The sequence below is a fragment of the Notamacropus eugenii genome, chromosome 1 (genome assembly GCF_028372415.1).
Source record: "Notamacropus eugenii isolate mMacEug1 chromosome 1, mMacEug1.pri_v2, whole genome shotgun sequence".
In the NCBI taxonomy this organism is placed as follows: Eukaryota; Metazoa; Chordata; class Mammalia; order Diprotodontia; family Macropodidae; genus Notamacropus; species Notamacropus eugenii.
The window spans coordinates 553,026,237-553,039,449 of record NC_092872.1 but is presented as its reverse complement, the minus strand read 5'-3'; the positions used below and the strand labels follow the sequence as shown (position 1 = coordinate 553,039,449).

Sequence of the window (13,213 nt, the reverse complement as noted above, 5' to 3'; positions counted from 1 at the left end):
ATTTTATAGCCCTTTGCACATTGTTCCAAATTGCCCTCTAAAATAGTTGAATCAATTCACAACTCCACTGGCAATAAATTAATGTTCCAATTTTCCCACATCTCCAACATAGATAATTTTCCTGTTTTGTCATGTGTAATGGGTGTTAAAAATCTTTCCTGCCCATTAAGAAGCCTCAGGTGAGGCTTTTGAGGGAGCCTTGATTAGGGGAGGCTTGTTTCATATGAAGGCTAACACTGGGTCATCAGGGGTCATTCCCTCTGGCTCTGAGAGAGGTTTTGCTTTGAGTCTCGAATCTTTGGAAGAGTGTTTGTATAATTAGGTCAGATAAGACTCTGGGTAGCTGTTAAGGACCTCCCTGGCTTTGAAAACCCAGATATTGTTGCTTCTCTCTCTAGTAACAATGCATAGATTGTCTATGGTCAGACAGTTGGAAGCCCTGTCCATTGGTCTTTCTGTTTGTAATTTCTGCTTGTAATTTTTGCTTGTATTTTATCTGAAATTCAGGGTGCTGACTTTTTTCCCTGAACTAAGGTATATGTGTTTCATTAAAGTGATTGTTGACCCCTTAAAAAGTTGCTTTTCTTTTAGAAAAGCAGATCTGAGAACCTGTACCAGAAAGTTGTCCTGGGTGCCTGAAAGCCTGCTGTTGCATCATGTTAGCCAGTGTTATATGTGGTGTGGCATTGATGATGACTCTTTGAAAAACCTATTCCTTATGTTCATTAACATTTTTTAAGGGAGGAAGGCTTAAAAATACATAGATTTATTGTAGATCACTCAGCAGTATAATATGAATAAATGAACTGGAGCTGCCTACTTGTCATTTATAGAATCTCCATGATTTGAATGGATTAAAAACAAATGGCTAGAGCAACTGGATATTTCATTCATCATGATGTTTTCTTTTGTTTCTTCTTTTCATTTTCTTCCTTTCTTTTTCAATTTTGGCCACATACTTTTCATTTTCTTCAGGATTTAAAATCTTAAGAGGCTGATCTCTCCTCATGACAGTTAGTTCAATGTTTTTGCCCTCTAACTGTACCACTTCCAAAAGGGCCTTGATAACAAGTTTGATGGTCAAATCATCAGTGTCAATGGCTTCATCAGTATAGTTCTTTTCCAAAAATTCATGGACTGACTTGGCTGCTCTACCAATAGCATTATCCTTGGTCTGTGCCAGTGGTCTGTCTGGTAAAGTCTGGGAGTTCCATCAAAGTCAAATCCCACAATAAGTGCAGAAATGCCCAAAGGTCTTCATCTGTTACTCTGAGTATAATGCTGCTTCAGACTTGCGAAGTAAGCAGTGATATATTCCACTGTGACAGGATCCTCTACAGTGAGCCAATGACTCTGGCACTCTGCATGAACCCTATTCATAACTATTCTAGCATTGGTAGTGAACCCTGCAAAAACCATGCAGACAATGTCATCCAAAGCACAGATCTTCCGCACAGTCCTTCCATCTCGTAGTATGGCCACTGATTTCTTGTCTATACCAAGAACAACAGTATCTTTTCCTGATAAACCAACCATAGTCAAGCTCTTTTTCACCACTTCCTGCATATTCCACTTGGAAAAGGTGCCCATCTGGGGAGAAGATCGTGATGGCCCCTTTGTAACTCATTTCCCTTGGGGAATCAGGCACTGCTAGCTCCAGAGGATGGAGGGAAAGGAGAAAGAGAGGGAGGGAGAGGAAGGGGTTGCTGGGGCCTGACTCAGATCAGAGGTGATGGTGAGAAGGCTACCACAGAGTGGACAGCCAGTGGTCACCAACCATCCTCCTAGCTCTGAGCTTCCAACCTAAAGTCACCCAAAGAGAGATTCTGTTCATTAACTTTTTCAGCTCACGTGACCTTCAACCCTACTCTTATCACAGAAATTTACAGTAGTTGTCATACTCAACTAGACCTATCATTCCTATCTGTTTTACACTCAAGAATTTAAGTGTTCTCCACTTCTACCTTTCTAACTGCTTCGCTCCTCCTAATCTTTCTTTTTATCCTTAACATAGCTCCCAGTCCTTTGATCCCTTCCTATCCTTACCATCTATCATACTTCTCACATCACATTTTTTTACCTGTTCACAGCTTTGATCATGGATTTAACCACCTCAACAAGGAATTGTGCTTTGACATAATGTCCTTTATTTCTTGTCTTCATGCAGATCATACCATGCTAATCCTGATCTCTTGATCACATTGAATAATTGTCTTCTCTAGTCTTATTCTTGTGTACTGAATATTTTGGAGGGAAAGTCATGAAACTGTGATGATGGTAATGCTACAATGTGAAGTCCTGGAACCTAAACTGGAGCCCTACCTCCATGTAACAATTTTTAATAATTAATTTCTGAGTTACTCTCTGTCAGATGCCCTATTTTGACTATCACAAAATTTCTCCTCTCTCTTCAAGATACCAGCTTTAATTTCACTTAGCAATTGACCTTTTCTCTTCATTACTCAGATCAACTACATCGTTTAATAGAAGATTCCCAATTTTACCTTTCTCACACCACACAACATTTCCCACATATTTACTCATCCTATCCTCCTTACATCCTGTTTCACGTGATGTGACCCTTCTAGCCAAGATTAACTCCTCCACTTTTGCTTTTGATCCCTTTTCCTTCCATTTCCTAGAATGTGTCCATTATTCATTTCTTTATCTTAAGTCTACCTCTTTTAATTAACCCCTTCTCTACTATCTACAAGTATGCTTAGATCTTATCACTCAGTAAAATATTTTCACAATCCTACTATCTCCTCCAATTGTTACACTTTTTCTCTGCTATCTTTTGTAGTTAAAGTTTTAGGAAGGGTAATGTATTTTTTCACTACCTTCAGTTCTCACCATCCATTCATACTCCAGTCCTTTGCAGAGTGGGGAAGGGATGGAAGGGAGAAGAGCGTGTATTTATTAAGTGTCTACTATGTGCCAAGCACTATGCTAAGCACTTTACAAATATCTCATTTAATCATCACAATAACCCTGTGAGATAGGAGCTATTACTATCTCCATTTTATAGGTGAGGAAACTCAGGCAGAGAAAGGTTAAGTGACAATAAACATATGAAGTTGAATTTGAACTCAGGCCTTCCAAACTCCAGGCCCAATGATCTATTGACTATTCTACAAACTGCTAAAGTGGCTTTCAATATTGCCATTTTACTGGAATTATTCTCTCAAAATCACCAACAAACTCAACTTCCAACTTGATGGTCATTTCTCTTTTTGAGACTCTGATTTTTTTTCTAGCTGTCAAAGGTCACTTTATCCTTCCTTTTATTCTTTCCCTCTTTGGCTACCAAAATACTCTTTTCTTCCTGCTTATTCTCCTACCTGGTTAACTACTGGAGAAAGCTGGTACCATAGTAAATAGAGCACTGAGACCGAAGTCAGGAAGACCTGAGTTCAAACCCAACCTTACCTGCTAGGCAAGTCATTTAACTACTTTCTGCCTGAGTTTCCTCAACTATAAAATACGGATAACAGCAACATCTATCTCACATGTTTGTATTAAAGATCAAATGAGATAATACTTGTAAAATGATTTGACACATAGTACATAGAAACTTAATAAATGTTTATTCCCTTTCCCTTTCTTGCTATTGAATTTCCTTTGTTGACTGTCCTCTTCATCTTTGTTGTATATGCCCCAATGGTCAAACCTAGGCTGTCTTTTCACCCATTCCTCATTCCCATTCTCAGTGATCTAACTTGTGCCTATGATTTTAAGGATCACTTTTATGTAGAAGACTTTACATCTTTAAATCAGCCTTGAAGCCCTATGCAAATCTTTCTCAGAGATTAGAATAAAATTAGGAGAGGATAGATGAAGGTGTAAAGGGGCTTTGAGTCATGGGATATGAGACTTAACGGAGCTTTTCTCACCTGGATTATTGCAATATTCTTCTAATTATACCTTTGCCTCACTTATCCCACCTGTTTCAGTGTTCTCTTCCTATTCAAATTTTCATAGGGTAATTTGTTTTGATTTCTTCTGTGTTTCTACCCCTCCTTTCCATAGTTAATACATAATTGTTAATAGAATGTAAGTTCTTTTAGGGTTGGGATTATATCCTATTTTATCTTTGAATTCCCAGGGTTTTCATATAATAGGTATTCAAAAAACAAAACTAGGCTTAGTGAAATTTACAGAAAATCAGATTTTAGCTTAGTGTGAAGAGAGAGGAAAAGCAGAAACTTCTACCAATTATGGCTGTCTAAAAGTGGTATGGGATGGAGGCAAAAGTAGTAGATTCTCCATTATTGGAAGCTTTTCAATGGAAGCTGGATAAACACTTTTTGGACATGTGTAATGTTAATGTGATGTTAATGAGAGTTAAAAGATCTTCCTTGTCCATTAATGAGCCTCAAGTGGAGCCCATTAAGGTAGCTTGATTATGGACGTTTTTCTTGTAGAAAGGCCACATCTTTTGTTAATTTGTAATGAGGCACTGAGTCAGCAGAGTCATGATGCCCTCTGGCTCTAAAAAGTGTATATGTACTCTGAGGTAGGTTTTACTTTGGCAGCTTACTCTTTGGAAGAAGGTTCATGTGCTAGATGAGACTCTGGGTGACCATTAAGAAGCTCCCCAACTTTGAAAACCTAGATGTTGATGCTTCTCTCTGGTAACTATGTATGTATGTAATGATCAGACAGTTGGATCTGTCTGTTGATCTTTGATGTATGCATTGCTTATGGTCAGACAGCTAAAAGCCCTGTCTATTGGTCTTTATTTCTCTGCTTCTATTTTCTCTTTTGGGATATATGATTAATGAATATTGTTGACCCCCCCAAAAGTTGCCTTCCTTTTAGAAAAACAGATCTAAGAACCTGTGCTAGCAAGTCATCCTGGATGTATAAAGGTGTTTGCTGCTATAGTGTATTGTATTTGATAAAATCTAGTTCATAGTCCTTAGTTTAGGAGTAAGTACTATAACCACTCTATGGTAATTTGGTTTCCCCTACTTTGGAATTTATTTCTTATTGAGATATTGTGTTTCTCTTAGCTTGTAAACAATGGTTTACATACATAAATAGCTTTGTGTTCTAGGTTCCACTTTTATTTAGGTATATATGCAAAAACTGTTTGACAGGAATCTGGTGCTGGTGAGGGTAAGATGTGGCTATCTTGGATACTCCCCCTACCCATATACCTCAAGTATGTTTGTGTTCCCCAGGTTCAATTAATCAAACAATGCACAAGTATTTATTTATCACATACTGTTTGCTAGGCACCATGTTAAGTAGTGAGGAGATCAAGATAAAAGCAAAGTAGTCCATGACCTTAAGGGTCTTAAATTCCAATGGAAGAGATAACATGTATGTATATAAATGCATATATAGAACATATACATAAAGATCCACACAAAGCAGCTGCAAGTTAACCTTTGGTGGGAAGGCACGAACAACTAGAAACAAAAAGTCTCTTGCAGAAGAAAACTCAAACTGCTTCCTGAAGGAAACCGGAGGTTACAAGATGTGGGTGAAGAGAAAACATTCCAAGACTCAGGGCATAGTTAAGAGAAAGGCAGAGGGATGGAGGAGAAGGCTGTGTATGAGGAACAGCATTTGGGTCAGTATGGATAAACTATACTGTGCCCATAGAATAGTAATGTGTAGCAAGACAAGAGTACAAAGGGGTCAGGTTGTGAAAAGTTTTCAAAGCTGAGTTGAAGAGTTTGTCTATGATTCTAAGGATATTAGGGAGTCATTGGAGTTTATTGAGTGGTAAGGGTGACATAGTCAGACCTGCACCTTAGGAAAATCACTAAATTATTTTGGTTGTTAGGTAAAGGATGAATTAGAATGGGAAGAGACGTAAGTTGGGGAGATCCAATAGAAGGCTTTTACAAAAATAGAAATGATAAGAGCCTGAGTTGGGGAATCTATGGTGCTTCCAGTAGGCCAGTGAGCTAATATCTTTCTTTTTTCCCCTTATCATCTATGATTCAGGGACTTAGACATCACAGTTCTTTTGAAAGATGAAAAAGAAGGTTAGCCTTGCCTGTGGTTAGGTTTGTAGGCCATTTTATATTAACTGTACTCTATGCACATACAGCCTTCATTTACATGAGCTGCTTCTGGGCCCATTAAACACACAGGAAGGACCTGGTGAGCCTTTAAAAAAATTGGAAAACATGATAGATAGAAAGCATACTGTTTTTAGAGTTTAAATATTTTTCTGTCTTTATTTGATGTTTTACATACAGGGCTATACTCAGGTAATTCTATTTCTAAAACTAACAGTTGATAAGTGTCATATTTCTGGGCTATAATTCCTATCCCCTCCTTACCTCCTTTTCTTTGTCCCCTCAACCCCCACAGCCAATTTAGTTATGGAGAAAATTTATGTTTTGGTGCAGTCTGGACTAAAATATATCTTATTTCTCTTCCTACTTTTCATACAAACATATATATGCACACCTCCCCCCACCCACCACAATAGACATACTTTTAAGTCCTCCATAGCATGATGATCTAGTTTTGCATACTGGTGGGTGTAACTAGGCTGTTGAGTGTTATCAATGATGACTAGTGGGCAAGATGTGGAATAAAAGAAAGATCTAATTAAGGAGAGGTGTCAGTGTGAAAGATGGGGGGAGAATATGAAGCAAAATTGTGGCATAACAGTTGGATGCAGAACTATTCAAAGAAGGAAACAAAAGCCTTATTTGCACTTGATGAATGTTCCATGGATGAATTATATGAAGATATGGAGAAGAATTGAGCAGGATAATGAGGTGTGATTGGTTTTATCTATATTAGTAGGGGGAATATAAACTCTGCCCCTTTCCTCAAAACACTGAATTTTTTTTTCATTATAGGACAAAAATGCTTGGAGGTAGATAGATGGCACTTGGAATCAGGAAGACCTGAGTTCAAATCCAGCCTCAGATACTTGTTAACTGTCCAAGTCACTTGAATGATTTGGGCTGCCATTTACTTATTGGCTCAATGAGAATAATCATAGCCCCAGCCTCAGTGATTATTGTAAAGGTTGTAATGAAGTAAACTGAGATAACATTTTTGAAGCACTTCTCAAACCTTAAAGTGCTATATAAATGTTAGACATTATTGTTATTAAAAACCCTAAGAGAATAATAATCTACATATGACAGTGAATACATACAAATAACAAAAGTGAATTTCATTGCTCTGCCAAGAGTCACGCAACTAGCATATGTCAGAGTAAACCCTGGCCTTACTGAATTTAAGGGTGGGTCATTATCACCTATACCACCTGGCCCCTCAACAGGATTTTTATTCAGAATTTACATAAAAGGAAGCAAGATCAGAGACATGAAGTGATTTTCTCCATGATCACACTGATACAGTTGAAAGAGCTCTGAAGTTAGAGGATTAGGTTCAGTTCTTTCCTCTGACATTTTCTACCTCTGTGACCTTGGACAAATCACTTAACATTTCTGGGCCTCAGTTTCCTCACCTGTAAAATTATAGGGGTAGATGAGAAGCCCTATGGAGTTTCTTCCAGCATTCACTCTACAGTCTACGATCTCACACAGGTAGAGAATGATGCTGGCCTGATTCAAACCCAGGCCTTTCCTGACTCTCTGCCTAGCCCTTTTTGTAGTGCCTCAGCGGCCATATGAGAGCATGTATAATCAATATAATTGCATCATTAGTATTTTACACATGGAATTATATTATAGCTAATGATGCCATTATCTTACATACGATATTACCAGTAACCTATTTTACAGTGGTATGAACACATATCTGTACCAATAAAAGTAGTAAAAAATAATTGGTCAATCCTATTGTATAGCAAAGGGGGCCAAAAGAGCCTCCATCACTTATGGGAGGTAAATGATTTCTTCCAGGCAGACTGTTTGGCTTCTAGGCTCAGGCAATTTAGCTCACGCAGATCGGCACTTTGTTTCTGAGAGGGAACATGTTTTATCAGCCTTGTTCCCATTGGGTCGGCCTTAGTAAGAGGCCAAGCCAAGCTCCCCCACTTCTGCTGTGCTGTAAGAATGTGCAAGAAAGTTTTAGTAGCCCCAGAACTGCATTGCCTGGGGAAGACTTCTATGGGGCCATATTCATTTTGACAATCATATAGCCCGTGTATCACAGTTGATTAATATTCACTTAATGCAAGCTGTGCCTGTGGAACTCACATCCGGTCTTCCAGGCTGATACTCAGTCATTGCTATAAGAAAGTTGAAAAAAAAAAAAATCTCAAGCAATTTGCACAAATAAGGAAGGAAAAAGACTGAGCATCAGGGAAGTGATTCTCACCAATTTTCTTTCCATTTTTCCTCTCTTTGTTTTCATTCTGATGCCAGAGCAATTTTCCTCTCCTCCTGAGCACTCCCCATTGAAAAAGCTAAGTGTTTCAAATAGAAAGGGAAGATTCACTGCAAAAGCTTGCATCACGGCAAGTTAAGGGTATACCATCTGACCATTAGTCCCCCACTGTGCCACAGAAGGACCGTTTTTGCAGCAGCAGAAAGTAATTTCAGCCAGTAACAATTATTTACTTCGGGGGGAAAAATGTTAAAGGAGGTAGAGCCAACTGGTGCTTGTGAGTGTGAGGTTTACATTGGTTATACTGAAATTTCAGCTAGGGAAGAAAATTTGCCATTACTTCTCAAGAAAACACCATTTCCCTGAAATCATAATGGAATTTCACTGTCAGAAACATGATCAGCCTTCTCACCTAGGAAATCATTCTCCACTCTCAAAGTCAATTTGCCTTAGGTATTATATAAGTTGCCCTATTTAAAAAAAAAAAACATAGTGTGGGGAGGGGGAGAGATAATTTTTAAAAAAAAACCCTATGATCATTCATGGTCTCCTGGTAGTAGCATATTTATAGCTTTGTTATTAAAAGAACACAACATCAATTTCCCATGATGGCACCATTAATTGTTTCCTCTAACAATAAGAACGGGTCCTTTTCAAAATGCATAAATATTACAATTGTCTCTTGGCAATTAAAATTAAAAGATATTACCATTTAGGGGTAGAACTGAAATATCACCCAGTGCTGGTCCCTTAACTCTTTTATTTTAATAATCTAAAGACTGAGACATAGAGAGGTGACATCATTTACTTCAAGTTGCACAAAGTCAAAGACATGAGATTATAATCTAGGTCTTCTGACTTATCACAAACTACTTTTTTGGTATTTAAAGCCCTTCCCAACCTGGTTCTCACAAATCTTTTCATTTTTATTTTATTTTTTTCCTCTTCATGTACTCTTAGGTACATTTAAACTTGCTTTATTTCCATTTCTTACACGACATTACAAATATGGTTTGTATGTTTGAGCAAGGCTATGGTTCATGTCAGAAATAAAATTCCTCTTCATTCCTGCTTCTTAGAATCCCAGTTTCCTTCAAATCTCCTTTTAAATCACTCCTCTTACAAGAGACCATTCTTGATATCCCTGTCCCTATTGGTTTCTTCTTAAATGTCCTTGTATTTATTTTATACGTAAAGTACTGCCACTTTTGCTTATGGCCATTCAATTTCCTTTAAAGTACAGGGGAAAAATAGTATCTATATGATAAAAGCAGCTTGAAACTTATATTTTCCCTCTCTTAGAGTGAATGTATTGAGATGACCCATTGAAAGATGCTCAATGGCTGCAAAGTATTTATTATCCATCACAGTTTGTTTACATGTAACTGTTTTCAAGGTTTCAAAGGATGTAGTTGAGAAACTACAATTCATAGAACTCTTCTAAGAATTAAGTACAAATTGCATATCATTTATTTGTGTTATATCCAGTAGAAGCTGCAGGGTTAGATATGAGTCACTACAGATGAGGAATTCTTCATTTGAAGCATTAGAAGCTACAGAAGATGAGAAGATAAAAATACGGAGATCAGAAGAATGAAAAGAAACTGAGGTAGCCCCAAAGGAGAAAGTGATGGAATGGACTTAGCCTTGCTCCTTGAAAGAGTTGTCTGAAAGAGACCAAGAGAAGCTCAGCAGGCTTCTTCATGGAGGAAGCAAAATCCACAGACTGTGTGACAACTCCTAGTGCACTGAACCAGAAGAAAATGTAACTGGAAAAAAAAAACACAACATTTAACAAAAGAAATGAAAACAAAAATAGAAGCTAGATAATGTTCAAATGAAGGCAGAGACTGTCTTTTACCTATTTTTGTATCGATAATATTTAGCAGAGTGCCTGACTGCAGTCAAATACCATAGATGCTCCACATGGAAGACAGCACCAAAACATTTATTCAGACCCAAATCCATCACAGCAACAAAAATCTATATACAGTAACAATGCAGAGGATAACACTATCCCCAAGCCTTCCACCTATTAGGCTTCCCACAAACCAGCTCCATTAAATGAATCACAAGCAGTTCCCCTTAAACAAAATCACAAACAATCCCAAAATCACTTACCCTACCCAAGAGCCTGCATGCTTCCTAGCTCTGACTGCTCTCATGACTCACCTCCTCTCAGCTCAGCTCTAGCCCCCGCCTTCCTGTGCCACTCATTCAACAATGTCCTCCCTCCACAGACTCCATGTGACTCAGACTCATGTAACTCAGGCTCCATGTGACCCAGGCAGGTTACATGGGCCTATTGATGAACATGAACGATTTTCCATTTTAAATTACCATGACAGTGGCACATAGTAGTTACTTAATAAATGGTTTTGAACAGTTTTCTCAGTCAATATGCAACCCATAGGGATCCTTATGTCCAATTTAATGATTTTTTTCTGTTTCACTTTGACACCATGGATACCAAAGCTTGAAAATTATCAGGACAGAATTTACCGAAGGAAACAGAATTCTACTGTTCTAGGAAGAGCTGACTAAGCCTTTAGCACTGTCTACAGCCTAATAGAGAGAAAAACAGTCAAGATCTTGACTGTGTAGCTCTGTACTACTTTCTTTTGACCAAGACAGAGAAAATCCTAAAAGCTCCAATGAGCCAAACTGAAGAACTTTGCTTTTCTCTGGAGTCACTAAAATAGCTTAACATTGCTACAATATCCAGACATGGGGTCAGGCTTAGAAATCTGCAGATGTGGATTTTAGGACTATTTTTTGTCCTCTAAAAAGTGCAACACTGGGATTTTGCTGGAATTCAGTGGCCCAAGGAGTAACATATAAGTAACTTCATTCAGTAAAAGACCAGTAAGATTCAGAAGAGGATCAGGTAGTATGAGGTATAGGTTTTTCACTTAAAGAGACCATGAATATGCAGGCCTGAGGTCCAATATCATAAGTTGCCACAGCATCAGGGTTTTTCTGATCATAAGGCTCATTGCTATTTTTTTCTTGTTTGGGCTCCTGACACAGACATTGTGAGAATTAGCATAGTAGTTGATTTAGATTTATATCAATGGCATTGATTTTTCCTGTTTTTACCATCTATTGATTAAACACTATTTTATGATTATTTCTCCATTAGTCTTCTAATAAATACGATGAACAAACTAGTGTGTGTCCTTTAGTGAGTTACTTTATGTTTCTTGGCCTTAGTATCTTCAATCACAGAATGAAAGAAATTGCATTTCCTTGTAGATAAGGAAAATGAGACTCAGAAAAATTATGTGTTATGCTCCTGGTCACAAAACTAGTAGGTGTCAGATCTATGACTCTAATCTAAGGCATCGGATACTAAGACCAGAACTCTCTCCATCACATCTATAATTTTAGTATATGTGTTACCAAAGGGAGCACCCCACTCCATCTCAATGCCTACTTGCCAGTGTAGCTCCTGAATCCCCATATAAGTTTCTTATTTATACAAAATCAGTTACAGTGACAACATTGACTCAACAGCTCTGACTCAAACATCATGATCATGATCATGATCATCATGACTAGCATTTATAAAGTGCTTTAAAGTTTGCAAAACACTTTATAAATACTATCTAATTTGATTCTTAGCATCAACCCTGTGAGGTAGGTACGATTATCATCCCCATTTTACAGAAGAAGAAACTAAAGTAGAGAGAAAGTAAACAGTTTGCCCAGGGTCACACAGCTAAGATCTAAATTTGAACTCAGGTCCATAGGATTCCATAGTTTAACCATTGTACCACCTAGCTACCCTATGGGTACTTTAAATCATTACAATAGTAGCATAGTGTTGGAATTGTGCTTCCATTTATACTGTGTTGTTTAGACTTGGAGTCAGAGAACCTTTTCCACCTTTGTAAACATTTTAATGAAATGTTTTCCAAGACTGCTTCTTTTCTTACTGCACTGGCATTGCCTGTACATGTGGAAACTCAGGTTTCTACACCTATAGAAAGTGCAGGTGTCTTCATTTCAACACTTTGGTTGTTGCTGCAAGATCCATAGGAACAATCAGGTTTCTCTGACTGTCCTTCCTTGGCCAAACATATTTCTTCAATATTCACCTAATTTAGAAGCTAACGTGATCTCAAATGCCCAAACTGAGGAAGTGATGATCATTACTGAGAAGTCCACTATGGAATACATTTTATGATAAGTAGGTATTTCCATGTATTATCATCAACAGGCTGTATAACACTGAGGTTGGTAAAAATAATTTATAAAGGACATTAGGCTCCCTAGGAATGGTGTCTAAAATTGATCTGTCAGTAATCTGTTATTCTATTGATGTAATACAAAGCACTAGCTTGGATCATAAGATGACAAATCAAGTATACTAATTCAAACCCTCATTTAGTTCACGAGGCACTCAGAGATTAAGTGACTTTCTCATGGTCACCAAGATTTTGAGTAAAGAATAATTGTTACCAGCCATCTGATCTGAGTCTTAGAGATATTCCGAATAAGGTTACAAAGGTTTTGGGGATATTGTAAAGGATTCAGTTTACAATATACTATACAATATCAATGACATTGCTTCAAATAAGCAAAATCATATGATCTATGCTTATAACTATGCTGATAACCACATAACATTTCCTTCTCCCAAAAAACATATACATGTACTTTTAAAATTCTGAATAAAAGTATATCATGAACTAAAAATCATCTAAATAATCAATTAAAAACCAGTTATCAAGCATTCCACACATTCTAGGTACTGTACTGGGCAGCTAGGTGGCTCAGTGGATAGAATGCCATGTCCGAAGTCAGGAAAACCTTAATTCAAATCAAGCCTTAGTTTTATGACACTTAACCTAGACATTTAACCCTGTTCACCTAAGCTTCCTCATTCATAAAATGAGCTGGAGAAGGAAATAGCAAACTTCTCCAGTATCTT

The 13,213-nt window shown here is 37.6% G+C and overlaps 1 pseudogene; it reads right to left on the bottom strand.

Annotated features, from left to right (window-relative positions):
• Positions 1-893: 893 nt before the first annotated feature.
• Positions 894-1,627, bottom strand: LOC140527592 (proteasome subunit alpha type-7 pseudogene; annotated as a pseudogene).
• Between the last annotated feature and the right edge of the window lie 11,586 nt (positions 1,628-13,213).